General features: G+C 35.6%; 1 long non-coding RNA gene across 2 annotated transcripts in view; it reads right to left on the reverse strand.

Moving 5' to 3' along the window:
* Positions 1-26158, reverse strand: part of LOC129052418 (uncharacterized) — a 137220-nt gene that overhangs the window by 10765 nt on the left and 100297 nt on the right. For both annotated transcript variants that reach the window (XR_010138868.1, XR_008517444.2), the window contains exon 4: positions 24100-24217. This is a non-coding gene — a long non-coding RNA (uncharacterized LOC129052418). The remainder of the gene's footprint in view (positions 1-24099; positions 24218-26158) is intronic.

Genomic DNA, 26158 nt, shown 5'->3' on the forward strand with positions numbered 1-26158 from the left:
TTACATACAGCTGAAGTGCAGGGCTGTGCAGTCAGAATTCTTACACAAGGACCAGGATCGTGTCCTGTAGCCTTTTTGTCCAAACAACTTGACCTTACTGTTTTAGGCTGGACATCATGTCTCCATGCAGCGGCTGCTGCCACCCTAATACTTTTAGAGGCCCTTAAAATCACAAACTATGCTCAACTCACTCTCTACAGCTCTCATAATTTCCAAACTCTATTTTCTTCTAAACACCTGATACATATACTTTCTGATCCATGGCTCCTTCAGCTATACTCACTCTTTGTTGAGCCTCCCACAATTACCATTGTTCCTAGCCCGACTTCAATCCGGCCTCCCACGTTATTCCTGATACCACACCTGACCCTCATGACTGCATCTCTCTGATCCACCTGAGGTTCACCCCATTTCCCCACATTTCCTTCTTCCCTGTTTCTCACCCTGATCACACTTGGTTTATTGATGGCAGTTCCACCAGGCCTAATCGCCACTTACCAGCAAAGGCAGGCTATGCTATACTACAAGACACTAGCCCGCCTCTTATAACCTCTCATTTCCTTTCCATCGTGGAAATCTATCCTAAAAGAAATAACTTCTCAGTGTTCCATCTGCTATTCTACTACTTCTCAGGGATTATTCAGGCCCCCTCCCTTCCCTACACATCAAGCTCAGGGATTTGCCCTCACCCGGGACTGGCAAATTAGCTTTACTCAACATGCCCCAAGTCACAAAAACTAAAACACCTCTTAGTCTAAGTAGACACTTTCACTAGATAGGTAGAGGCCTTTCCTACAGGGTCTGAGAAGGCCACCGCAGTCATTTCTTCCCTTCTGTCAGGCATAATTCCTCAATTTAGCCTTCCCACCTTTATACAGTCTTACAACAGACCAGCCTTTATTAGTCAATCAGCCAAGCAGTTTTTCAGGCTCTTAGTATTCAGTGAAATCTTTATATCCCTTACAGTCCTCAGTCTTCAGGAAAAGTAGAACAGACTAAAGGTCTTTTAAAAACACACCTCACCAAGCTCAGCCACCAACTTAAAAAAGAATAGACAATACTTTTACCACTTTCCCTTCCCAGAATTCAGGCCTGTCCTCAGAATGCTACAAAGCACAGCCCATTTAAACTCCCGTATAGATGCTTCTTTTTATTAGGCCCCAGTCTCATTGCAGATACCAGACCAACTTGGACTGTGCCCCAAAAAACTTGTCATCACTACTGTCTTCTGTCTAGTCATACTCCTATTCACCATTCTCAACTACTCATCCATGCCCTGCTCTTGTTTACACTGCCAGTTTACACTGTTTTTCCAAGCCATCACACCTGATATCTTCTGGTGCTATCCCCAAACTGCCACTCTTAACTCTTAAAGTAAATAAATAATCTTTGCTGTCAAAGGCTATGCTGAACCTCCTTAGTCACTCTCTAATTAGATGTCCTAGGTCCCCCCAATTCTTGGTCCTTTAGTACCTGTTTTTTTCCTTCTCTTATACCATTTAGTTTTTCAATTCATACAAAACCATATCCAGGCCATCACCAATCATTCTAAATGACAAATGTTTCTTCTAACAACCCCATAATATCACCCCTTACCACAAATCTTCCTTCAGCTTAATCTCTCCCACTCTAGGTTCCCACACTGCCCCTAATCCTGCTTGAAGCAGCCCTGAGAAACATCGCCCATTATCTCTCCATACCATCCCCCAAAATTTTCACCGTCCCAATATTTTACCACTATTTCATTTTATTTTTCTTATTAATATAAGAAGACAGGAATGTCAGGCCTCTGAGCCCAAGCTAAACCATCATATCCCTTGTGACCTGCACGTACACATCCAGATGGCCAGTTCCTGCCTTAACTGATGACATTCCACCACAAAAGCAGTTAAAATGGCCTGTTCCTGCCTTAACTGATGACACTGTCTTATGAAATTCCTTCTCCTGGCTCATCCTGGCTCAAAAGCTCCCCCACTGAGTACCTTGTGACCCCCACTCTTGCCCGCCAGAGCACAATGCCCCTTTTTCCTTTACCTACCCAAATCTTATAAAACGGCCCCACCCCTATCTCCCTTCACTGACTCTCTTTTTGGACTCAGCCCACCTGCACCCAGGTGAAATAAACAGCTTTATTGCTCACGCAAAGCCTGTTTGGTGGTCTTTTCACACAGATGCACATGAAACTTATTCCTTTTTTCTGCTTCTATTACTATTTGATACTCTCTTATTCAGTTGTTTACCTTTGTTTCTCACCCCTGCTTGAATATAAGCTCCACAAAATTGGAAACAAACTTGTTTTCTGTTGAGTGCCCAGAATATAAACTGGACTCTTATACACATGAAAAGCTCCATAGTTATTGAAGGAAATAAGCAGAGTGCTTCAACAATACCAAATGACTTGTGGTTATCAAAATGTTGTATTAGTCCATTCTCACATTGCTATAAAGAACTGCCCGAGACTGGGTAATTTAAAAAGACAAGAAGTTTAGTTGACTTACAGTTCCACATGGCTGGGGAGGCCTCAGGAAACTTACAATCATGGCAGAAGGGGAAGCAGGTACATCTTACATGGTGGCAGGTGAGAGAGAGCAAGCAAAGGGGGAAGACCCCTGTATAAAACCATCAGATCTTGTGAGAACTCACTCATTATCATGGGAACAGCATGGGGGAAACTGTCCTCATGTTCCAATCACCTCTGACCACGGCCCTCCCCGGATACCTGGGATCACAATTCGAGAAGAGATTTGGTTGAGGACACAAAGCCAAACCATATCAGTGTTCATTCTTGCCTATATGCCTTGTGAACATAGTATTCACTCTATTTTGTTCCCCTTGCTTACTGAGACAATGCCAATGTGTTCTTTAATATTTAATTTTAATGTATCATCTCTATGAAGATTTTGGTGACTGTCTTCATTCCTATTTCATATTCACTGCTATGTAAAAAACCATCCCCAATCATAGTGGCTTAAAACACTCACAGTTTATTATTTCTGAAATATCTCATCTTTATTAGGCTTAGCTTGGTAGTTCTCTGCTCTGTGTATGGTCATTCACTTAGCAGCGTTAAGCTTGGAAGTTGGACTAGCTAATCTGAGGCTAAAAGGATAAATAAGACTTTACTAAACGGTTTAGTGTCACTCCATTTGGTTAGTGTAGTCTTCCTCCAAGCATCATGGTTTCAGACTAGTGTCCCTTCTTATATGGCAGCTAATTTCAAGAGAGAACATGAAATATAACAGGCTTCTTAAAATCAAAACCCAGAATGGAACTGGCACAATGACATATCTGCCACATTCTATAGGTCAAAGAAAGCAACAAATACAGCCCAGTTTCAAAAACAGGTATGATCATTCATTTTGATTCGGCCACAGAGTGCCCAGATATTTTTTCAAACATTATTCTGGTTGTATCTGTGGTGTGTCTGGATGAGATTAACATTTGAACCGGAGTAAAGGAGATTACACTTTCTAATGTGTATGGCCCTTATCCAATCAGCTCAAGGTCTGAATGCAATAAAAAGGCTGACTCTTCCTTGAATAAGAGAAAATTCCTACTATCTGCCTATCTTTGAGCTGGCACATCAACTGTTTTTCCTGCTTTTGGACTCAGATTGATCAGCTCTTCCAGGACCTCAAACCTTCCAGCCTTCGTACAGGAAGTATAGGAACTATACCATTGGCCTCCCTGAGTCTCTATCTTGCTATTCATCATGCATATCTTGGGACTTTACAGAGTATGTCACTGGAGAATACATAACAGCACGAGAATTGCACACACACGTACATATAACATATACATATATTTATAAAACATATACATGTAATAAGTCTACATAAAATGGTTTGCTCTTCCTTTGAAGAGTGACAGCATCCTGTGCTCTCCTGTTATGCCATTCACTACATACCCCTACAATTTGATGATTTGTCTATGTTTTCTACTGGATTTTTAATACTTTAAGAGGGGAGATAACATTTATCTCTACATGTCTAACATTTGATCTCAATATAGTATTTAATGATACTTGGTGAATGAATGAACAATAAATGTACTCTATATTTATAAATTTTTAATTCTTACTTTTATAAACTTTATAATTCCTTTTTAACTTCCATTGAGTTACTATATACTCCAAGAAATACACTGCACTATTTCTCTAAGACACCATTTCTACCTTTAAGATCTTTAAATAATTCAGAACAATATAGAACCAATAATATACAATTGTTACTGTGCAGTATCTCTTCTCCATTTGAGCCAAAAGAAGATAACCTGGTTCTAACTAATAACATTATCCTATAAAACATTTTTTGAGATAAATTTTAAATTATAAAATTATTTTTATACTTAGAAAATTTTAAAAATTACACTAAAAATAGCTATATTTTTTAAATCTATGAAAGAAGATCATATACTTTTCTAAAGATTTTGTGCTGAATTGATCCTTCTTTGTCTGAAAATATTAGATATCCCAGTGTCAGAATTATCATGCAGTGTAAAGACTTCAGCACATATCTCTTAAATAAAGATTATATCTGGGCTAATATACCTCCTACCTCATTCTTTCCCCTCACAGTGTGACCTCTGCATCTTTAACAAAGAAAAGACAATAAAAGACAATTTTAGAGCTTCGGAACGGCTTGAAGTTTGCTTTATCAAGGACAATACTGGCAACTTTCCAGAAACCTGGAGGCCATGGCTCATCTGCAAATCATGTACATATATTTGCATGAATTTTATTTTGATTAGTAGCCTCAACCCATGATGGTACTTAGGATGAATGAAGCATTTTACATATATGAATAAATGAAGACAATTTAGTAGTCTTAATGCTCATGGCTGTATTTTCCCTATTTCTTAACTCTAATTCTCCTCACCCATCCCCTTCTTGTTATTACTTCTCTTTAAATTCATATGTGTGTTGCTTTTCTTTTTTGTTGTTGTTATTTTCTTTTTTTAGCATACTGATTCTGTGTAGATGTTGGGAAGGAAGTTGCCCTGCTATTGTGTTTTATTGATCCATTTAACCTAGATCTATTATAAAATCATTATGACTTAGTGATTTTTGCAAAGTTTTTTTTATCTCAACTGAAATAAATTGGCATCTTTTTGGGCTGAGTCAGTGGAGTACGTGAAGCTTGAAAACTGTGCAATTTTGTTTTTGAAGAGGTTGTCCTTAAGGTGCTCCATAAACTAAAATATAATTTTAGGGACAAATATATAAAAGCTGCATATAAATGTGCTAAAATAGGCAAAAAAGAATTACTATTCTATTAACAGCTTTTAATTTTTATGAAATTTTGTATTGAAATAATAGAAAATTCTTGAGAGCATATGAGAAGTGATTAAATGGTGATTAATAACTAGTTTAATGATCAATGCTGTAAGTCTATAAACTTTACCAAAAAATCCTTATGCACTTAATGTAGTCAATGACTGATAAAGAAAATGATTTTTCTCTGCGTATTCAATGTAGATTTTTCCCAGAGAATGAAAGGCAATCAATTCTAGATTTGAGGAAACAAAATTTTTTCTTCCTAACCTTGCTAATTCATTTTGTGTTCTTTCCTCTTTTCTATTCTTTTCTCTCTTATTTTATTCTTTTACAGTCTGACACACTTAATTTCTTTCTAAGCCGGGCACAGTGGCTCATGCTAGTAATCCTAGCACTTTGGGAGGCTGAGGCAGGTGGATCACCTGGGGTCAGGAGATGAAGACCAGCCTGACCAACATGGTGAAACCCCATCTCTACTAAAATGCAAAAAATTAGCCAGGTGTGGTGGCGCATGCCTGTAATCTCAGCTACTCGAGAGGCTGAGGCAGAAGAATCGCTTGAATCCAGGAGGCAGAGGTTGCAGTGAGCCGAGATTGTGCCATTGCACTCTAGCCTGGGCAACAAAAGTGAAATTCTGTCTCAAAAAGAAAAAAAAATTCTAGCATTTTAGTATAGTCAGATTTTCTACAAGCAATAATATATTTATGTTTGTATTAGTTATTTCTCAGTAGGGCCTAGTTTATTTATAAGGAATAATATTTATTTATTCCTCTTGTATTTGGAGCAATAGAAAAACATATGAAATTATTTCAGAATATGATTAATGTCTCCCGTTTATAAGCTGTAAAGATGGTAATACAGTTATAAATATTTAAAGATAAAAATCTACAAATATTATAGAGAACTCAATGTTACAAAGTAATAGAAATATTACTGTGAATAGTACTTTAAGAATTTAGGTTAAAATGAATTTGGAATTTGGATCCATTGGTGTTTGATCACAGAAGCAGATGACAAAGAGAGATATAGAATAAAGAATTTATTATGAGGTAATCCTTTACACAACTATGGGATCTGATGAGGAAGATCATGGACAGGCTGTTGTACCTGAAGTCTTGTTGGTTGTCAGAGTCAGCAGTTGGGAAGGAGGGCTGCACTGGATAGAGTAGAATTGAGTGGAAATAAACTAGGACTCATCAGGATAAACTGGAACTCATGAGGATAAATTAGAACTCAAATCTGATTTTCAGAACCTCTAACCTGACCTAAGGGACCTGCAGGAGAATGTAGTGTCCTTTGTCACAGAGTTGCTAACGCACTTGTTCCAGAACTTGAAAATTCTGAAATGGAAGATCCAGTAGGATCTGGAGGGCTTGTAAGCCTGGCTGCTGCCACATACCAACAAGATGAGCTAGTAGATGCACAAAAACATGAGAAAGCAGAAGCAATATCTAGTGCCCTACACTGAATTTCAGAAGGTCCACCTTCTGCTTTACTTCTGCCGTCTGAATTTTTTGCTAATTTCTCTTGCAGCCTGCCCTAACCAGGAACCATACCAGAAGTGCATTCAGAGAAAAGTATTTTCAGCTTAACCTAAGCTGATACAGAAAAATACATCACCATCAACCTTCTGTCTACTTTTCAAACATATGAACTTCTCTCGATTATACCCATCATTCAAATAAAGACAATATTTGAGTCACCAAAAGTGCCATGCAACCTCCTTTGTCCAATTAATTGCATTATAAACTTTTCTGCAGAAGAAAACACAAGTCCTTTATCGATCTTAGGATGGTTTTACTCTTCTTCTAGCTGACACCTTCTTCCCTTTCAATATTCCATCACTTAAACATTGATTTTTTCTTGAGGAAAATTTTCTTAACTATTGTGTATTTCTGCATGTCACCAAAGATATTAACAGCTGTTTTGCTTTGTACTGTCTTTCCAAGGACATTTGGAAGACAGAAATTGTTACCTCTTAGGATAGTAAAAATAGAAGTTATTATTCTAGAGTAAGAAAGAAAATGTTTTTATCCAGAGGAGAGTATAATCAGGTTTGCCAAGATTTTTCTCTATATGATCTAGGAGTCCTAATATCAGTATTACCTTCCTGCAATGCCTTCAATGCAATGGGCAGGCAACACATAGCTCTCATCACATCATTCTGTAAGAATTGGGGCTTGAATAACATCGGGGCACAATACTGTTACTTAGGCTAGGGCTACTGTTGTGAGTAATAAACTGTCTTTTATCCCTGACCCAGGCATGTCATGTCTTCTGCTAGTATCTATGGAACTGGCTAATCTGTTAACCTGCAAGTAGGGTAAAAACTCATACCCTGAATGCTTTCTAATGACACTGAGATATCAAATTGAAATTAAGTCATCTATATACATGTAACATGTCATATAGTATGAAAATAAGGAAAATGATTAATGTATCCAGAAAAATATCCATGTGAAAATAATAAAGTAACATTCATAGCCATTATGATGCTCTTTTCTGCAACTGGTCACATGGTTGTAGCTGATATTTATGCCTTTCTTCTGCCATTGTTGATACATATTACCTTAGCTCTCAGAAAGCTCTAGTTGGTTGTGGTCTCTTGTCTGTCAGAGTGAGCCAAATCTTCACTGTTGTTTTTAAATTGATACAAAATATTTGTTTGGATTTATGGGGTACATGTGAGATTTTATTACATGCATAGAATTTGTAATGATCAAGTCAGGGTATTTCGGGTATCAACACCTTAAATATTTATTATTTCTTTGTGTTGGGAACATTTCAAGTCCTCTTTTCCAGATCACTAAATGGGCCTAATAGACAGAGTACATTTCATCCAACAGCTTCATAATATACATCTTTCTATTTAGTACATAAAATAATGTCCAGGATAGGTGATATGTTAAGCCACAAATAGAGTCTCAACAAATTTTAAAAAAATAGAAACTATGTCAAGTATTTTCTCAAATAACATTGTAATAAAACTATAAATCAGTAACAAGAAAAAATTTGGAAAGTATACAAATACATGAATATTTTATCAAATAATAATGTAATAAAACTATAAATCAGTAACAAGAATAATTTGGAAAGTATACAATACACAAAAATTAAACAACATGCTCCTGAATGACCATTGAGTCAATGAAGAAATTAAGAGGAAATCAAAAAGTTTCTTGAAAAAAATAAAAATAGAAACATAAAATACCAAAACCTGAGATACAGCAAAAGCAGTACTAAGAAGAAAGTTTATAATAATAAATGCATACATCAAAAAAGTAGAAATATTCAAATAAACAATCTAATGATTCACTTCAATGAACCAGAAAAGCAAGAATGAACCAAATCCACATTAGTATAAGGAAAGAAATAATAAATATCAGAGCAGAACTAAACAAAACAGAGACTAAAAAAATTTACAAGAAATCAATGAAACAAAAGTTGTTTTTTTGTAAAGATAAATTAAACTGACAAACCTCTAGCTAGATTAACCAAGACAAAAAGATAAAAGACCCAAATAAATAAAATCAGATACAAAGACTTTACAATTGAAACAACAGAAATACAAAAAGATCATCAGAGACTACTATGAACAACTATACTACCTAACTGGAAAGCCTACAGGAAGTGGATAAATTTCTGAACATATACAACCTAGCAAGATTGAATCAGAAAAAAAATAGAAAACATGAACAGACCAATAACAAGTAATGAGATTGAATCAGTGATAAAAAGTCTCACAACAAAGAAAAGCCAATGACCAGATGGCTTCACTGCTGAATTCTATCAAACTATTAAAGAAAAACCAACACCAATACTCTTCAATCTGTTTCAAAAAATTGGAGAGGGAAAGGAACACTCCCTAATTCATTCTAAAAGGCCAACATTACCCTGATACTAAAACCAGACAAGGATGGAACAAAAAAAGAAAACTACAGGCTAATATCTCTTATGACCATAGACATAAAAATCTTCAATACAATATTAGCAAACTGAATCCAACATCATATCAAAAAGATGATACACTATGATGAGGAAAGATTTATATCAGGGATGCAAGGATGGCTCAACATATGTAAATCAATAAAGATAATACATCACATCAACAGAATGAAGAACAAAAACTATATGATTACCTCATTAGATGCAGAAAAAGTATTTGAAAAATTTCAGCATCCTTTCGTGATGAAAACTCTCAGCAAATTAGGCATAGAAGGAACATACTTCAACATAATAAAGGCCACATATGACAAACCCAAGGCTAATATCATACTGAATGAGGAGGAACAGAAAGCCTTTCCTGTAAGAACTGGAGCAAGACAATGTCCACTTTCACCACACTTTTTTAATGTAGTACTAGAAGCTCTATCTGGAGCAATCAGACAAGAGAAAGAAATAAAAGACCTCCAAACCACAAAAAAAAAGGAAGTAAAGTTGTTTTATGCAGATGACATAATCTTATAAATTAGAAAAATCTGAGGACTCCACCAAAAAATTCTTAGATCTAATGAATACATTCAGCAAACTTGCAGGATTCAAAATCAATGTACAAAATAAGTAGCATTTCTACACATCAACGATAAACTAGCTGAAAAAAATCAAGAAGGCAATTCTATTTGTAATAGCTACAAAAAAGGAAAACCTAAGAATAAATTTAACCAAGGAGGTAAAAGATCACTACAAAGAAAGCTATAAAAGACCGATGAAAGAAATTAAAGAAGACACACAGGTGGAAGGCCTTCCTGTTTATGGATTGGAAAAACTAATATTGTTAAAATGACCATACTACCCAAATAAATATACAGATTCAATACAATCTCTATCAAAATACTATTGTCATTTTTCAGAGAAATAAATAAAACCATCCTAAAGATTGTATGGAACTAAGAAAGATCCAAAATGGCCAAAGCTGTCCTGAGCAAAAAGAACAAAACTGGAAGCACCACACTACCTGACTTCAAAATATATTACAAGGATATAGTAACCAAAGAACCTGATATTGTTATGAAAATAGAGCATCGAACAATGAAAAGGAATAGAGAACCTAGAAATAAATCCACGTGTTTACAGCCAACTAGTCTTCAACAAAAGTGTCAAGAACATGTATCGAAGAAAGGACACCCTCTTAAATATATCATGCAGGGAAAACTGGATCCATATACAGAAGAATGAAACTAGACTCCTATTTCTCAGTGCATATATAAATAAACTCAAAATGGATTAAAGACTTAAATGTGAAACTGAACGCCCTAAAACTACAAGAAAAAAATGTAGGGAAAGTACTTCAGGGCATTGTTCTAGGCAAAGATTTTATGGCCAAGGCCTTAAAAACACATGTAAAAAGAAGCATCCAAATAAGACCATATTGAACTAAAAAGCTTCTGCACGGTAAACAAAACAATCAACTAAATGAAGAGATAACACACAGAATCAGAGAAAATATTTGCAAACTGTCTAACAAGGAACTGATAATCCAGAATATACAAGGAACTCAAACAACTCAATAGTAGAAAACAAACGATCCCATTAAAAGGTGGGCAAAGGACATTTCACAAAAGAAGACATGCAAATGGCCAATACTTATGAAAAAAATGCTCAACATCACAAATTATCAAAGAAATGCAAATCAAAACCAAAATGAGATATCATCTTACCCCAGTTAAAAGGGTCACTATTGGCTGGGAGTGGTGGCTCATTTCTGTAATCCCAGCACTTTGGGAGGCCAAAGCCTGCAGATCACTTGAGGTCAGGAGTTCAAGACCAGCCTGACCAACATGGTGAAATCCCATCTTTACTAAAAAAATTAAAAATAAAAAAACTAAAAATACAAAAATTAGCCAGGTGAGGTGGCAAGCGCCTGAAATCCCAGCTACTCAGGAGGCTGAGGCAGAAGGATCGCTTGAACCCAGGAGGCAGTGCTCTCCAGCCTGGGTGGCAGAGCAACATCTCAAAAAAAAGAATGGTCATTATTAAAAAGACCAAAAAAAAAAAAAACATGCTCGCAAGGTTATGGAGAAAATGGGACTCATGCACTTTTGGTGGGAATGTAAATTTGTACAGCCACTATTGCAAACAGTACGGAGATCTCTCAAAAAAAAAAAAAAGCAAAAATACAACTACCATATGATCTGGCAATTCCACTACTGGATATTATTCAAATAAAATAAAACCAGTTTATCAAAGGGATAACTGCACCCCCATGTTTATTGCAATACTATGTACAATAACAGAGATATGGAATCAACCTAAGTGTCCATCAATGGATGAATGGATTGTTTTAAATGTGCTATATATTCACAATGGCATACTATTTCACCATTAAAAAGAATGAAATTGTATCATTTGCAGGAACAGTGATGAAATTGGAGGTCATTATGTTAAGTGAAATAAGTCAGATACAGAAAGACAAATATGTTCTCATGCATATGTGAGAGCTAAAAAAGCTAATCTTATGTAGGTAAGAGAGTAGAATGATAGAACAGATACCAGAGCTGGAAAGGAGGAGTGGGGGGGGGGGAGGGGAACAAATATACAGGTATTGGGTTCAAACATAAAGTTAGAGAGATGAAATAAATTCTAACATTTAATAGCAAAGTAAGGTGACTATAGTTAACAACAATGCATTATATATTTTAAACTTTCATTTCTGAAAAGATTGGATTAGTAGCCAACTTGCCTGATTCAGTTGTAGTATTCTGTTGAAATTAATCACAGGACACAAAAATGGTAATAGGATCTCCAGGAAATCTCCAGCATTTCAGACTTAGTCCTCCTTGCCTCTATTATGTTATAGTGACCCAAGTTTCCCTTGACAGTCATAATTAATCACTCACTCATAAAGTAAACCTCTTGATTCACTGGCATGAGGAAGGCAGGTGGCCAATTTGGCAATGTTAACTCCCTGTTTAATAAAACCATTGCTTTGTCCCCTAATAGAAGTATTTCTTCCTTGGGAACAAGACTAATATAACCCACAGTTATGTAGATAAAAAACAAATGTTTCCACTAATGGAACACTAGACATAGCAGTAAAAAAAATTACTTCAATTTTTAGTTCTTGATCCCTGGAACCATTATACCTAGCTTTGAGAGGAAAAAACAAAGACATCACAGTAAAAGCATTCTAGAAAAAAAAAAGATACCCTGAAAAACATTACCTCAGCCTCATGAACTATTGCCACCAAGCTGGTGCCATAACTCAATCATCAAAAATTTAGTTCAATATTCAATGGGGTAACATGGTGAAGTTAATTGGTTGGATAAGCATAAACCCATTGCCACATTGCTGTAAAATGAATGTCTGTTTCAGTGTAAACAAAGAATTACCTCTTCTTTGACGGACGGAAGAGGGCCTATGTAATCAACCTAATGTCAGATGGCTCACTGATCTTCCAAGATTAGTGCCATATTAGAGATTCAGTTTTGCTCTCTGCTGCTGGAAGGATAGAGACTCAGAATGGCTGCCACCATATTGACTGTGGTAAGCAAAAGTCCATGTTGCAGTTTCCATGTATCAACACCATTGTTATTCTGTTTATGGCCTTGGAAAATCACGTGGGACAGATATGCATAGAATGAGTCATTGCATCCCCTGAGTGTCCTCAGTAAGTAATCATATGGAATACAATATTTTCATACCTCATATTTCACTCCCAAAACTTTTCCTCAGACCTCCTTGTCACCAGTTTTCCAATCACATTTCTTAGAATTCTCTAACCATCTTTCCTTCTAGAAAAACTGAACGATGTTGTACTACTTAATGTTCCGCCTCGGAAAGTTTCCTTACACTGCTGTTCCCCAAGGCAACACCAGAATGGGGCTGTAATAGTTAGTAAAACTATATAATTTATGAACACCCAACTTCAGTATATAAGGGCTCCTTCAGTAATTGATTTATCCTCTTTGTGCTTAAGTTTCCTCATCTGAAAAAAAAATAGAATTAAAACAGTATTTGCACCTGGAAGGTTTTTGTGAGAGATCGATAATATCATGTGTGTAAATAAGACTGCCTGGCACTTGATAAAGTCTCAATAAGTGCTAACTGTCATCATTAAATCATCATCATAATTTTGTTATTTTATTAAAATTTAGTTTTAACCTGTGATTATTTAACTTTTTATTCATGTATTTGTTTTTTTCATGATTGTAAACTCTTAATTATAAAGATCATATTTTACACTTTTAGAATATTAAGAATACCAAGCACAGAATCCTATGATTACTGACTGATATGTGTTGTATTTAATACACTTGGCTCAATCTACTAGAAATATTAGAAGAATATTTAGAGAGAGAGAAATAAAATTATGTTTGTATTAATATGTATTACACTAAAACATATTATCCCATAGGTACTACTGTTTTATTCATGGCATATCCTTAGAGTCCAGGGCAAGGATTTGTCCAAACTAAGGACTAAATAAATATCCGTTGAATAAATGATGATATGTAGTGTTTTGCAAGATTTGAGGCAAAATTGGAAAGTAACACCATGAATAGTTGAATCTTTTATTTTGGGCTACAGATCCTTGCCTTGTTCCTTCCGGGATACCAGGTAGCAATGTTAGGGAGTTGGGGAAATAGGTAGAAATCCCTCTGCCAACTTACAGCCTTTTCAGAGACACAGAGACATAAACACATACATATTCATTGACACACGTGAGAGCACACATGTGTAATCACACACAAATGTGTAAGTAACACAGATGAAAGATTGTAATGTAACATTTCATTATGGCAATTTATAACAAATGAGTGGTGTGTAATGTAGTATTTTATTGAGAGAGGAAAGATTCCTGAGGCTGAAGATTTAAAAGTAAGAATTAAGGAAGTACTATTTGAACCAGTACTTGAAGGAATGTGAAGCCAAGAAGAGGCAGAGAGTTCTTAGAGGCAAGAAAATAGATAAGCAAAATAATTTGAAATGGAAATTGTCATAGTTTCAAAGAATGTGTTACTTAAAGAAGAGATTTTGCACTGAAGGATAGTCAAGATTCATGGTTAGATCTTCATTGCCTTTCACATTTAAATACACTCACTGCGACGTTAGTGAGAAGCACCCAAAAGCCATCCAGCCCTGTCTGCTGCACTCTATGTGGTCTTCTCACTGCTTCTCAGCTACATGTCTATATTCAGATGTCACATGCATCCAATGAGTCAAATATACACAGTCATATATACACCATCAGCACAACACATTGGGATGACACATATTGTGTCTACTCAGGCAGCCAAATCTATTTGGATCCCAGATTGTAGACAATATAAAGACCCAGCAAAAATCCCCCCCAGAATAAAAACAGTAAATTTTCAAGACTGGAAAGCAATAAAGGACTATATTATTAATCCATAGGATTTTCATGAAAAATAAATGTTATTTATTATAGTAACTCTAAGCTCTTTTATATTTTACTAATTCTTCAATTTGAACCCATTTCAAAACAATGGGCGGAAGAGATAAAAAATTGGTTTATCCTGTCTTATCTTCTTTTTAAATATGTGCTGCCAATTCCCATTTTGAGTTCTTTTGTGACTACCACGAAGAGTGAGGAGAATTTCTCTCTAATACAGTGTTCTGTACACTGTGTCCTGCCTTTGACATAGAATGTTTCATAATGGTGATCTATTATGACATCAATAATTGTCTGAAATTTCAGTCTACAAAGCCTGAAACTGTGAAAGTATAATTAGATTGCCTAGGGACATCACAAAATTAAATGAAAGCTGGTTTGAACCTAGCTGTCTATTTAAAGTTTGGCCAGCAAACAACCAACATAGAAATGAAATACAGAGATATACATAAAATAGATGAGACTGCACTATCAAATCTGAACTAGCTCTGGGTTCTCAAGTTGTGGGTATCTGCTGTGTAATTTGCCCAAATTCTACAGCTTTCCCTCAGAAACAGCTTCATAAGTTTGTCATGTATTTCAGATGTTGGCTGATTTCCAAATGAAAATGATCAACATTTAGCTAATGAGTTTAAACTGAAGTGAAAGTGAGTTGGGGTAATCTTATTTGGTTTGGTTATGATCGAGAACACATGCAGAACACAAATTCTTGAATTAAAAAAATACTTTGAAACTGATAGCTTTAAATATCACTAGGATATATATTTCAGTACAGCTAGGCCCTGTTTATACAGTAGATATAATTATCAGATCCTGCTTTTAGAATGTTGGCCACTGCCACCATCCCTGAGGACCTGTATCCTTTTAAAAGTACTTAGGATGGTTGAACCAAAGAATATCAGATCTGGAAAAATGAAGTTAGTGTTTATTTAGGCCTCATTTTAGAGAGGGGCAAATTGTCACCCTAAAAAGTTTAGCATTGCACTATGTAACAAAAGTCCTAAGAAGAGAAGGTGGAACAAAATTCCTTGGGAATTCTAGGATAGTGATTATTCTGGCAGAATGCAGGTTCCTAAAATAAGGAGGCAGCTGCTTTGAGATGAGGCTTCTTGGTGGAAGTCATTGGGATTTGGGTGGTTTGCCAATGCCAGACCAATGACAAAAGTGAGGGTTTAATTTTTATAGAAAATTGCTTTTCTTATTCTAGTGACCTTCCTTTTTTCCCTAAATATCGTGACCAATATGACTGCAAGGTATCCAGTGGAAGGACTTTCCAGTTTTCTGGATGGGAATAAAGTCAAGTGCACATACCCCCATGCAAGCGAGGTTGGTATATGTTTGACAGCTCATGATAGATTTTAAGGAAATAGACAAATTTCCCCTGCATTCTAATCTAAATTGTATCTTTTGCATTGTCAACGTTTTGCCCTGCCAAGCTCTCTTTTCAGAAATGCTTTTACAGGGTAAAAGTGACTAACTAGAATGTCATCTTGTCTTCTTCACCCTCTCTTTTCCTTGCTCTGTTATTTGGTCTGCAAATCTAGCCTAAAAACCACTGAAATGGTTTCAGTCATTTGTCTTGTGAACTATGCTACTCTGAGGAATCGTTTATAAACTTCCTTGCACATATCTGTAAGTTTATTTCTAAGTTACTCTTAAAAATAGATCAAAAGTTAAGGTTGTTTAAAATCTTAACTACAGTCAAAACTTCTGTAAATGTTATACCTCTTTATATTTCACTAACAATACATAAGAATTAGTACCTGTTACCCTCCCCACATTTGTATATCCATATTAACACAGTATATTTTCTCTCATTATCAGTGTTTGACTTATTTTCCTGTATTTCATAGTACTGGATGCCTTTTCACATTCTCCGTTCATTTTTCTAAACGTCCTTCATAAAATACTAGTTAAATACATTCTGTGTAAAAACATTCAATAAAATAATGAGCAGTCATTAATAAAAGGCGGGAAATTCTGTATGACCTAATATGGGAAACCCCCAATATATAGCTAACATTAGTTTTCTCGGGAATGTGTATACATCCATGCTTGAATGAGCGGAAAGTGTCTCTGAAATGATCTACATGAAACTGGAAAGCATGCACTCTTCTGGGATGACACACGGTGGATTCACAGGCAGGGCTAGGAGGAAAACTTTCTTTTCACAATATCATGTGTTAACTTTTGATTTCTTTTGATTTTACCACATATATTGTTACCAATTTAAATAAAAAACCGTAATAGCCACAAAATTGAAAAAATGGCTTATAAAATGGAAATAGTAAGAAGCAAAGTAGGGTGAAATCAAAGAGCTGTTAGTGACTCTTTCTCCAAGCACCTAGTGGTGGCTGAAAACAGATTGTTGGTTGTGACTGTCAGTGAACAGCCAGAGGGCGATGTGTTCAGGGCCTGCTGTGTTGGCATCCGTATCCTACGGTGATTACCAGTCACCCTTGGTCAACTCTCATCCTTCCTTGCAGAAACCCTGAGGCACACAAGTAGCACAAAGTTTTCCAAAGGCCTACCTAGTAGTGAATCTTTCTCAGAGAAGCAAAACAAAACAACGAGTAAGTCAAATCCAAATCATGTGCAATAACTTTTGTTTCTGTACTTGTCTAAAAATCATGTAACACTCTGTGATACATTGTCTTATAAGATGAACACCATAATTAAACTATGAATTATTTATTTATGTTTATAATAATAACACAAATAAATTAAAAGTACAAGGAATTTCAAGCAAACATAAAAGCTGAAATCACCTATAACCCCAGCTTACACAGAAATCAAATATTAATATTTTCATTTCTCATACATATGCATATGTACATTATATGCTTTATATGCTCCACGTGTTTTAAATGATTACATGTATATTAATGTTTGTATATTTATTTTTTTCTTTTTTCTTTTTATTTATTTATTCATTTTTGGAGACAGAGTCTTCCTCTATCCCCCAGGCTGGAGTGCAGTGGCACGATCTTGGCTCACTGCAACCTCCACCTCAGGGGTTCAAGCAATTCTTATGCCTCAGCCTCCCAAGCAGCTGGGATTACAGGCGCCTGCCACCAGGCCCGGCTAATTTGTGTATTTTTAGTAGGAAGAGGGTTTCACTATCTTGGCCAGGCTGGTCTCAAACTCCTTACCTCAGGTGAGCCACCCTCCTTGGCCTCCCAAAGTGCTGGGATTACAGGTGTGAGCCACTGCGCCCCGCCTCAGTTATTTTTACATACTTGAGATAATGCTTTTTAAAAAACATATTTACAAGTAGATACAGCCAGTTATCACAGGAAATGCTTTTAGAAGTAAAATTTATGTTGAGTGTCAGGCCTCTGAGCCCAAGCTAAGCCATCATATCCCCTGTGACCTGCAGGTACACATCCAGATGGCCAGTTCCTGCCTTAACTGATGACATTCCACCACAAAAGAAGTGAAAATGGCCTGTTCCTGCCTTAACTGATGGCATTATCTTGTGAAATTCCTTTTCCTCGCTCATCCTGGCTCAAAAGCTCCTCTACTGAGCACCTTGTGACCCCCACTCCTGCCTGCCAGAGAATAACCCCCCTTTTTCCTTTACCTACCCAAATTCTATAAAAGGGCCCCACTCCATCTCCCTTCACTGACTCTCTTTTCAGACTCAGCCCACCTGCACCCAGGTGAAATAAACAGCTTTATTGCTCACACAAAGCCTGTTTGGTGGTCTCTTCACACGGACATGAGTGAAGTTGAGGTCCAAAGAATTTAGGGTTATTTTATTATCCCGTAAGTATGATTGTTGAGGCTGTTTTCTCATTTGTATGGCATTTGGCAAGTTTTGATATTAGGTTTAATGCTAGTTTTGGAAAAGCAATTTGGAAGCCTGTATGTGTGTGTGTGTGTGTGTGTGTGTGTGTGTATACACAAACAGCATATACATATATTCTTCCGTAGTTGTTGTTCTATTTAGTTTTTATTCTTTTCTGGCTTCATTTTAATAATGTGTTATGGAAAATAATTTTTCCATAACACATCCCCTTCAAAAAATTTTCTAATGTATACATTTATCTTCTCTAGTTTTTAATACATGTCCTCTCATTTTCCAAAATTTGGAAGTGGGGGTGGTGGAACTGCTTTTGTCCTTTATTTATTGACTACAACTGTGTATTTAACTGACTTAAAACAAAATCAACTCTTGAATTTGCTTATTTACAATTAACAATTTATTTAGTTCTATAATTCTACTCTTTGACATTTTCTGGATATTTTTATTATCTTTATTACTCACTTTCTCCTAAATATTAATAGTTTAAATTCATGAGTTGAATGTTTATTTATTTTATTTCTTTTATTTCTAAGTAATAAAGGCTTTTAGGACTAGATTGCATTATTGATCAATATTGAACATTATTTCATAAAGCAAGATAAGTTGTATAGATGTCTAAAACCTATAAAATATTTTGCAATTTGAATATTATACTCAAAGACACATAAAATGTATTAGACATGTTAATTACAGAAAAATCTCTAAAGTACTATAAACACATAGAGAATATTAAAAATGACATTAATTTATAATAAATTTGACCCATATAAAATTAATACATGAATGATAATAAGCTAATAAATTTTCAAAAAAATTACCTTCTAAGACTAGAAAAACATTTGAAAATAAACTTTACTGTGTTTTTTAAAATATCCATGAATAATGGATTTGAGCTTAAAGTTCAGATCACTTCTTCAACAAAAAAATACCTTCAATGAATCTGAATATTAAAATAGCTCATTAAGAAACTTTTCCCCTAACAATTTAGAGAGTTCTCAAAATAATCTCTTATTCTCATTTTCCTATTATTTAACTAATGTTTATTGCCTCCCCTCTACATTTAATGTGATTTGAGAATTGTGATTAAATAGATACATTATTAAAGCTTTCCTTTGTTGAAATATAGCTCTGTATATTTTCAAATGCTATTGGCTATCAACTATATATTTATCATGTAAACCTGATATCAACAGCAGCAGTGAGAAATGCTCCTTATTTATTTGGAGGTTTCAACAAAGTCCACTTAGATTTTTTAATGACCAAATAAATAAAAGTGTCAAGAGAGTAACCATCGGATTTTATTTGGTAATAACAAATAATCAGATTAATATCAACAATATCAAATGTCAATCCCCGCATTTGAGTCCTTGAAGAAACTTAGTTTTTTCTTTATGTCCAGCCATTATCAACATTTCAAAGGAATAATTTTCTCTTCTGAATACAAAATAGACAGTAAGCAAAATTTAAATAAAATGAGAGAACTTCTGATAAAAATACATAGATTATGTTTTAAAGAAAGAATTTATCTTTTCTACCTTTTTTCTTTTCCCTCTTTTAAACAAGAATTGATTCTTTTTAACTGATAGCAAAAATTTAAAAAAACAACTTACTATAGTCAAGGATTCACTATTACATTTTATAAGATGGCTGGAATTATGAAATGTATGCTTGTATTATTAATATCAGATAGATAAAAAATAGTATTCTTTATTTATCTTTGTTCTGTTACTAATCCTCAGAAATTAACAATAAGATCTCTTTGAAAAGTGTGTACATTAATTCTCTTGACCTGGGCACCATTGCAAGAATGCATATAATAGACAAGCAATAATTAAATGTCAAAGAAGTTGCTTGCATTTTTATTCAGAAGAATTTAAAAGCACATATAAATTTTAAATGTGAAACAAGAATGTTATTTAAATCAGGAGGGCGTGCCATTTCTTCCTAATGCCCTTGTCAAATAACTACTCTAAAATAGCATTACATGTAATTCTGAAATGCCATGGATTAATAAGAGACATTCAAATCCTATAATGCAATTCAGTTTTTACCTCCGGTCATGATTTTCTTTTCCATGGCCTTTAATTTTGTCTTTAGACTCATATGTGTAAATTGACAAATTTTCTTTTGTAATATAAATTTAAAAGAAGAGATAAAAATGCACAGTACAATTAAGAAGAGGGGAAGAATTATTTATTCACATATAGTTATCTGTGTGCACTTAGTCAATTCACAATCAATTCGAATTGTTATTTTTTAACTGAACTTGGAAAGTTTGGGATCTACAAAGTAGAAATTGAATTTTAGCCAAGAATTTATTACATAGCAGGTATAAAATATGGTGAATATCAACAATTGAATGTTTGTACCCTTCCCCCAAATTCATGGGTTGAAGCCCTAAGCCCCAGCGTGGCTGTATTTGAAAACGGAGCCTTTAAGAAGGTGGTTAACAGTAAATGAGGCCGTACAGGTGGAGCCCTAATCCAATAGGATTAATATTATCAGAAGAGACATCAGAGAGTTTGCTCTTCCCTTTCCCGTAAAACATGGAGTGAAGAAGGTCAAAGTCAAAAGCAACCATCTGCAAGCCAGGAAGAGAGTCCTCACCAGAAACTGAATTGTTCATAACCTTGATCTTGGACTTTTAGCCTCCAGAATTGTGAGAAAAACTACTGTTGTTTAAGCCACCCAGTCTATGGTATTGTGTTATGGCAGCCTGAGCAGACTAAAACAGTCAGATAGAAACTAAGTGATTGTTCAGTGTAGCATTGATTACATTATAACATTGGCATGAATATCCTAACTGTAACTATGAGAGGTTTGATAGATGGTGAAACAAATTCAAGAAGTTTTTTTCTAATTTTTTAGCAAAATTTTAAAACTACAAAAAGGAATGAATATTTTAAACTCTAGATCAATTAACAATCTTCATTTTGTTTAAAAACAATGTTTTGAATAGATTTTAAAGAACCAATTTTACAGCAACATCTAAACTCAATTTTCATAATTTCCAGTATTGCCCAAATAAGATTAGATTCTTTATTAATCACTGCCATAAAGGAAATTCAACTTTAAATGGGATCTTTGACATCTTTCTTTCCCTAATCTTCTTTAGCGAATTTCTTTGCAGAAAAAAATAAAAGCTAAATGGTTAACCTAGATTTTAAGGCTCTCATCTCAAAGTTTTCAAACTTGTAACTCCCCAAATATGTGTGCCCAACACTAACTCCTGCCCTCAACCAAGGCCATCTTGCATCCCTAGCCTCCATCCCCAGCTTATTATTTCCTTCATCAAAAACACAGGCTCTCTCCCTGGTTCCAGGCTGTCACTGTCCATCATGATTTACCCACTCTTGAGACTTACCTTAAGCAACATCATCAGGACACATTTCTATTTCCTCCCGAATGGAATCAACCACTGCCTTGGAGCTCTATAGATTTTTTTAAAATTTCTATAATAGTAGCATTTATCACACACTATTTTGTTTTATACAGTTTTACTTCATTGCCTTTCCCCTCTAATAGAGTGTGATCTCTAAAACAGGAAAGACAGCATCTAGTATCTTTTTGCATTTTCCAAAAAAACTAACCCAGTACCTATTGGCATAATCAGTGCTAATTTTTTTGTTCTGAATCAATAAATCTGTAATGCCTTGGGAAAGTAAAATTATGTCATTGATGTTCAATTGTTGGGATTCTTCAAGAATCACAAAAATTATGATTCTTGAATTTTAGTAATTTATTTTTTATAACAGGCATTGGCAAACTATGGCCCATGGGTCAAATCTGGGTATATTTCTATTTTTGTGTAGCCTTCAAGCTAAAGAATAATTTTTACACTTTCCAGTGTTTAAAAAAATCGAAAGCAGAATAATATTCTGTGACTCATGGCAATTACATAAAATTTAAAATTTTATGTTTGTAAATAAAGTTTTACTGGAATGTAACCACGCCATTCACTTGGGTATTATCTATAGGTGCTTTTGTGTTACAACAGTAGGATTCAGTAGTTGTGACAGATTGTATAGCCCACAAAGCCTGAAATCTTTACTATTTGACCTCTTACAGTAAAAGAACTTAACAACACCTTTTAAGCGTATTGGATTTGCAGTGTTTATTGTATCGATTTTGCACTTTTGTTTTGCCTTAAAACATTTCATTATTTGACAATATATTGTGATGTTCTATTTGAAAGAAATTTAAAAAGGAATGGAGGTAATATAAAAAAGTTTAGTTATCCAACAAGTACTAGAAGAATTATTTTCAAAAAGTTATGCCATGAAAGACTGAATTATCCAGGTATGTCAATGTTATCATATTTTATCATGTTATTATATAAAATAAGTTCTGGTTAGATAGAAAGCCAATATCAGTAAATGATCACTAAGTGCCTACTATGTACAAGATGAAGAAAAGAGGACAATGGAAAAAAGGGGACAGAAACAAGAGAAATCAAGAAAGCAAGATAACAACATCAGGAAATTAAGTGAAGAACAATGAGAGCAAGTTTTTTGACCAGGGTGAAGAGACTATTTGTGGTGTCTTTAACAGATATCAGGTTCACAGCAATTAAAAATATATGGAGGAGCTTGATATAGTAAATTCTGAAAGTACCATGTTTGGGAAACTTGTGTGATGTACAGGAAGAGATGTTCAACAGACAACTAGAAATATAATACTCAAGCTCAGGATACACCTTTGAGTGTCATCTTCTTACAAATAATAGTTGAAGATATAAGCATATAAAAACAGCAAAGAGCCAAGGACAGAAGTTAGGTAGATGTATAACATTGGCTTAGAGTAAGAGTCAAGGACAGAAGTTAGGTAGAACATGTATAACACTGGCTTGGAGTAAGATCCAAGGACAGAAGTTAGATAGAACATGTATAACATTGGCTTAGAGTAAAAGTCAAGGACAGAAGTTAGGTAGAACATGTATAACATTGGCTTAGAGTAAAAGTCAAGGACAGAAGTTAGGTAGAACATGTATAACACTGGCTTAGAGTAAGAGTCAAGGACAGGAGTTAGGTAGAACACGTATAACATTGGCTTGGAGTAAGATCCAAGGACAGAAGTTAGGTAGAACATGTATAACATTGGCTTGGAGTAAAAGTTTACAGAAAAAAAAATTAAGTAGGTAGTAGGATCAGTAGAAAAGAGCATGATAAAATCAGATTTTCAAGAATACAGAGGTAATTGATGTAATATTGCTGAAAACAGAAAAGCTGAGAAAATAAAATACATAGAAATGTCACTGGATTTAGAAAGGAGCATATATCATTGGGAGTACCACCTTTAGATTCAGAGAAGGGGCCATCTCATACCACTAAAGAGCCCTTCAAACCACAAACATATTCACACACTACATTGTTATAAAAGAAGATATGGGCATCTCCTTCTCTTAGGATTCAGCCCTCAGCTCTAAAAAGATGTGATCCCCAAATATTATCTTTAACAAGCCCAGGAAACATTTCTCATTATGGCAATATGTGCTAAATACGTCCCCCAAAATTCATATGTTAAAAACGTATTCCCCAATGCAACAGTGTCAGGAGGTGAGGCCTAAAAGGAAGTGTTTATGTCATAAAGGTTCTGGCCTCATGAATAGATTAATGCCACTATAAATAAGATTTGCATAAATTAGTTGTGGTGGTGCTGCATACCTGTAGTCCCAGCTACTTAGGAGGGTGCGGTGGGAGGATCACTTGAGCTAGGTAGGTTGAGGCTGCAGTAAGCCATGATCATGCCTTTGCAATCCAGCCTGGGTGACAGAGTGAGACCCTGTCTCAAAAAAAAAAAAAAAGAAAAAAAAGAACTTTCAGGAGTGGGGAGTGGGTTCTCTCTCTTCTGTTTTTCTCCATGTGAGGACATGGTGTTTAACCACCCTTGCCCTTCCACCTTACACTATGGGAGGATGGAGCAAGAAGACCCACACCAGATGCCAGTCCCTTGCTCTTGAATTTCCCCACCTCCATCACTGTGAGAAATAAATTTCTGTTTTTTATAAATTACCCAGTCTCAGATGCAGCAGCAGAAAACAGACTGAGACAGTGCTCTAAACAAAGGCAATTGAATTTCAGTGTTGTCAAGATCTCTGGTTTGTGCTACCAGCAAAGACAGGGATGGGATGCTAGGAGGATTTGAATAATGGCATTGCATAGAAAAAATCGAAGGGCTAATATCCAGAATCTACAATGAAACTCAAACAAATTTACAAGAAAAAAACAACCATCAAAAAGTGGGCAAAGGACATGAACAGACACTTCTCAAAAGAAGACATTTATGCAGCCAAAAGACACATGAAAAAATGTTCATCATCACTGGCCATCAGAGAAATGCAAATCAAAACCACAATGAGATACCATCTCACACCAGTTAAAATGGCAATCATTAAAAAGTCAGGAAACAACAGGTGCTGGAGAGGATGTGGAGAAATAGGAACACTTTTACACTGTTGGTGGGACTGTAAACTAGTTGAACCATTGTGGAAGTCAGTGTGGCGATTCCTCAGGGATCTAGAACTAGAAATACCATTTGACCCAGCCATCCCATTACTGGGTATATACCCAAAGGACTATAAATCATGCTGCTATAAAGACACATGCACACGTATGTTTATTGTGGCACTATTCACAATAGCAAAGACTTGGAACCAACCCAAATGTCCAACAGTGATAGACTGGATTAAGAAAATGTGGCATATATACACCATGGAATACTATGCAGCCATAAAAAATGATGAGTTCATGTCCTTTGTAGGGACATGCATGAAATTGGAAATCATCATTCTCAGTAAACTATCGCAAGGACAAAAAAACCAAACACCGCATGTTCTCACTCATAGATGGGAATCGAACAATGAGAACACATGGACACAGGAAGGGGAACATCACACTCTGGGGACTGTTGTGGGGTGGGGGGACGGGGGAGAGATAGCATTAGGAGATATACCTAATGCTAAATGACGAGTTAATGGGTGCAGCACACCAGCATGGCACATGTATACATATGTAACAAACCTGCACATTGTGCACATGTACCCTAAAACTTAAAGTATAATAATTAAAAAAAAAAAGAAATGTGGTATTTGTGTGCAAAAAGTTTATTTGGACATGCTCAAGATAAACAGCTATGAAGTATGGACACACAACTGGGTAGTAAGATAATTTGAGTAGTGATGCAGCCACAACCAAGAAATCAGTTGATTCTATGGATGAATTTGGAGCTGGAATGCTTCAGAGATGCTCTACACTGTGGCATACGGACAGGCCCATATACCTCTCTGTTGACCAATTATTGGACTGGGCTGCCCCCAGGAAGAGGGCATGACCTTAGGTGGGTAGACTATTCAACCAAAAGAAAGTCCTGGACAGGAAGTCAGCTGAGAACCATTGGCTGCCAAGACTCTCAGCAATCCAAGAAATGAATATTTCAGACCTGGAGGACTGAATGTTGGCAGTGAACCATGCCACACACTATAGATAGCCACTGTTTTCAGAGACCCTCTTGGGAGCTGCTGTCCAGTTCTAGCTAGTGCTGGTATAACAATCACACCCAGTAGCAAACCAGGTTCGTTCTTCTTCCTTCTCCCTGACGGCAAAGCAATGAAGCAGATACCATGTTAAACTGAGCCATCCATTTGTGCTTTTTACTTGTGTCTCCCAGAGCAGCTTCAGCTCAGTCTGATATACACCACTTCCATTTTATAAAGTAATGCTGTCA

This window comes from Pongo abelii, chromosome 22 (genome assembly GCF_028885655.2).
Source record: "Pongo abelii isolate AG06213 chromosome 22, NHGRI_mPonAbe1-v2.0_pri, whole genome shotgun sequence".
In the NCBI taxonomy this organism is placed as follows: domain Eukaryota; kingdom Metazoa; phylum Chordata; class Mammalia; order Primates; family Hominidae; genus Pongo; species Pongo abelii.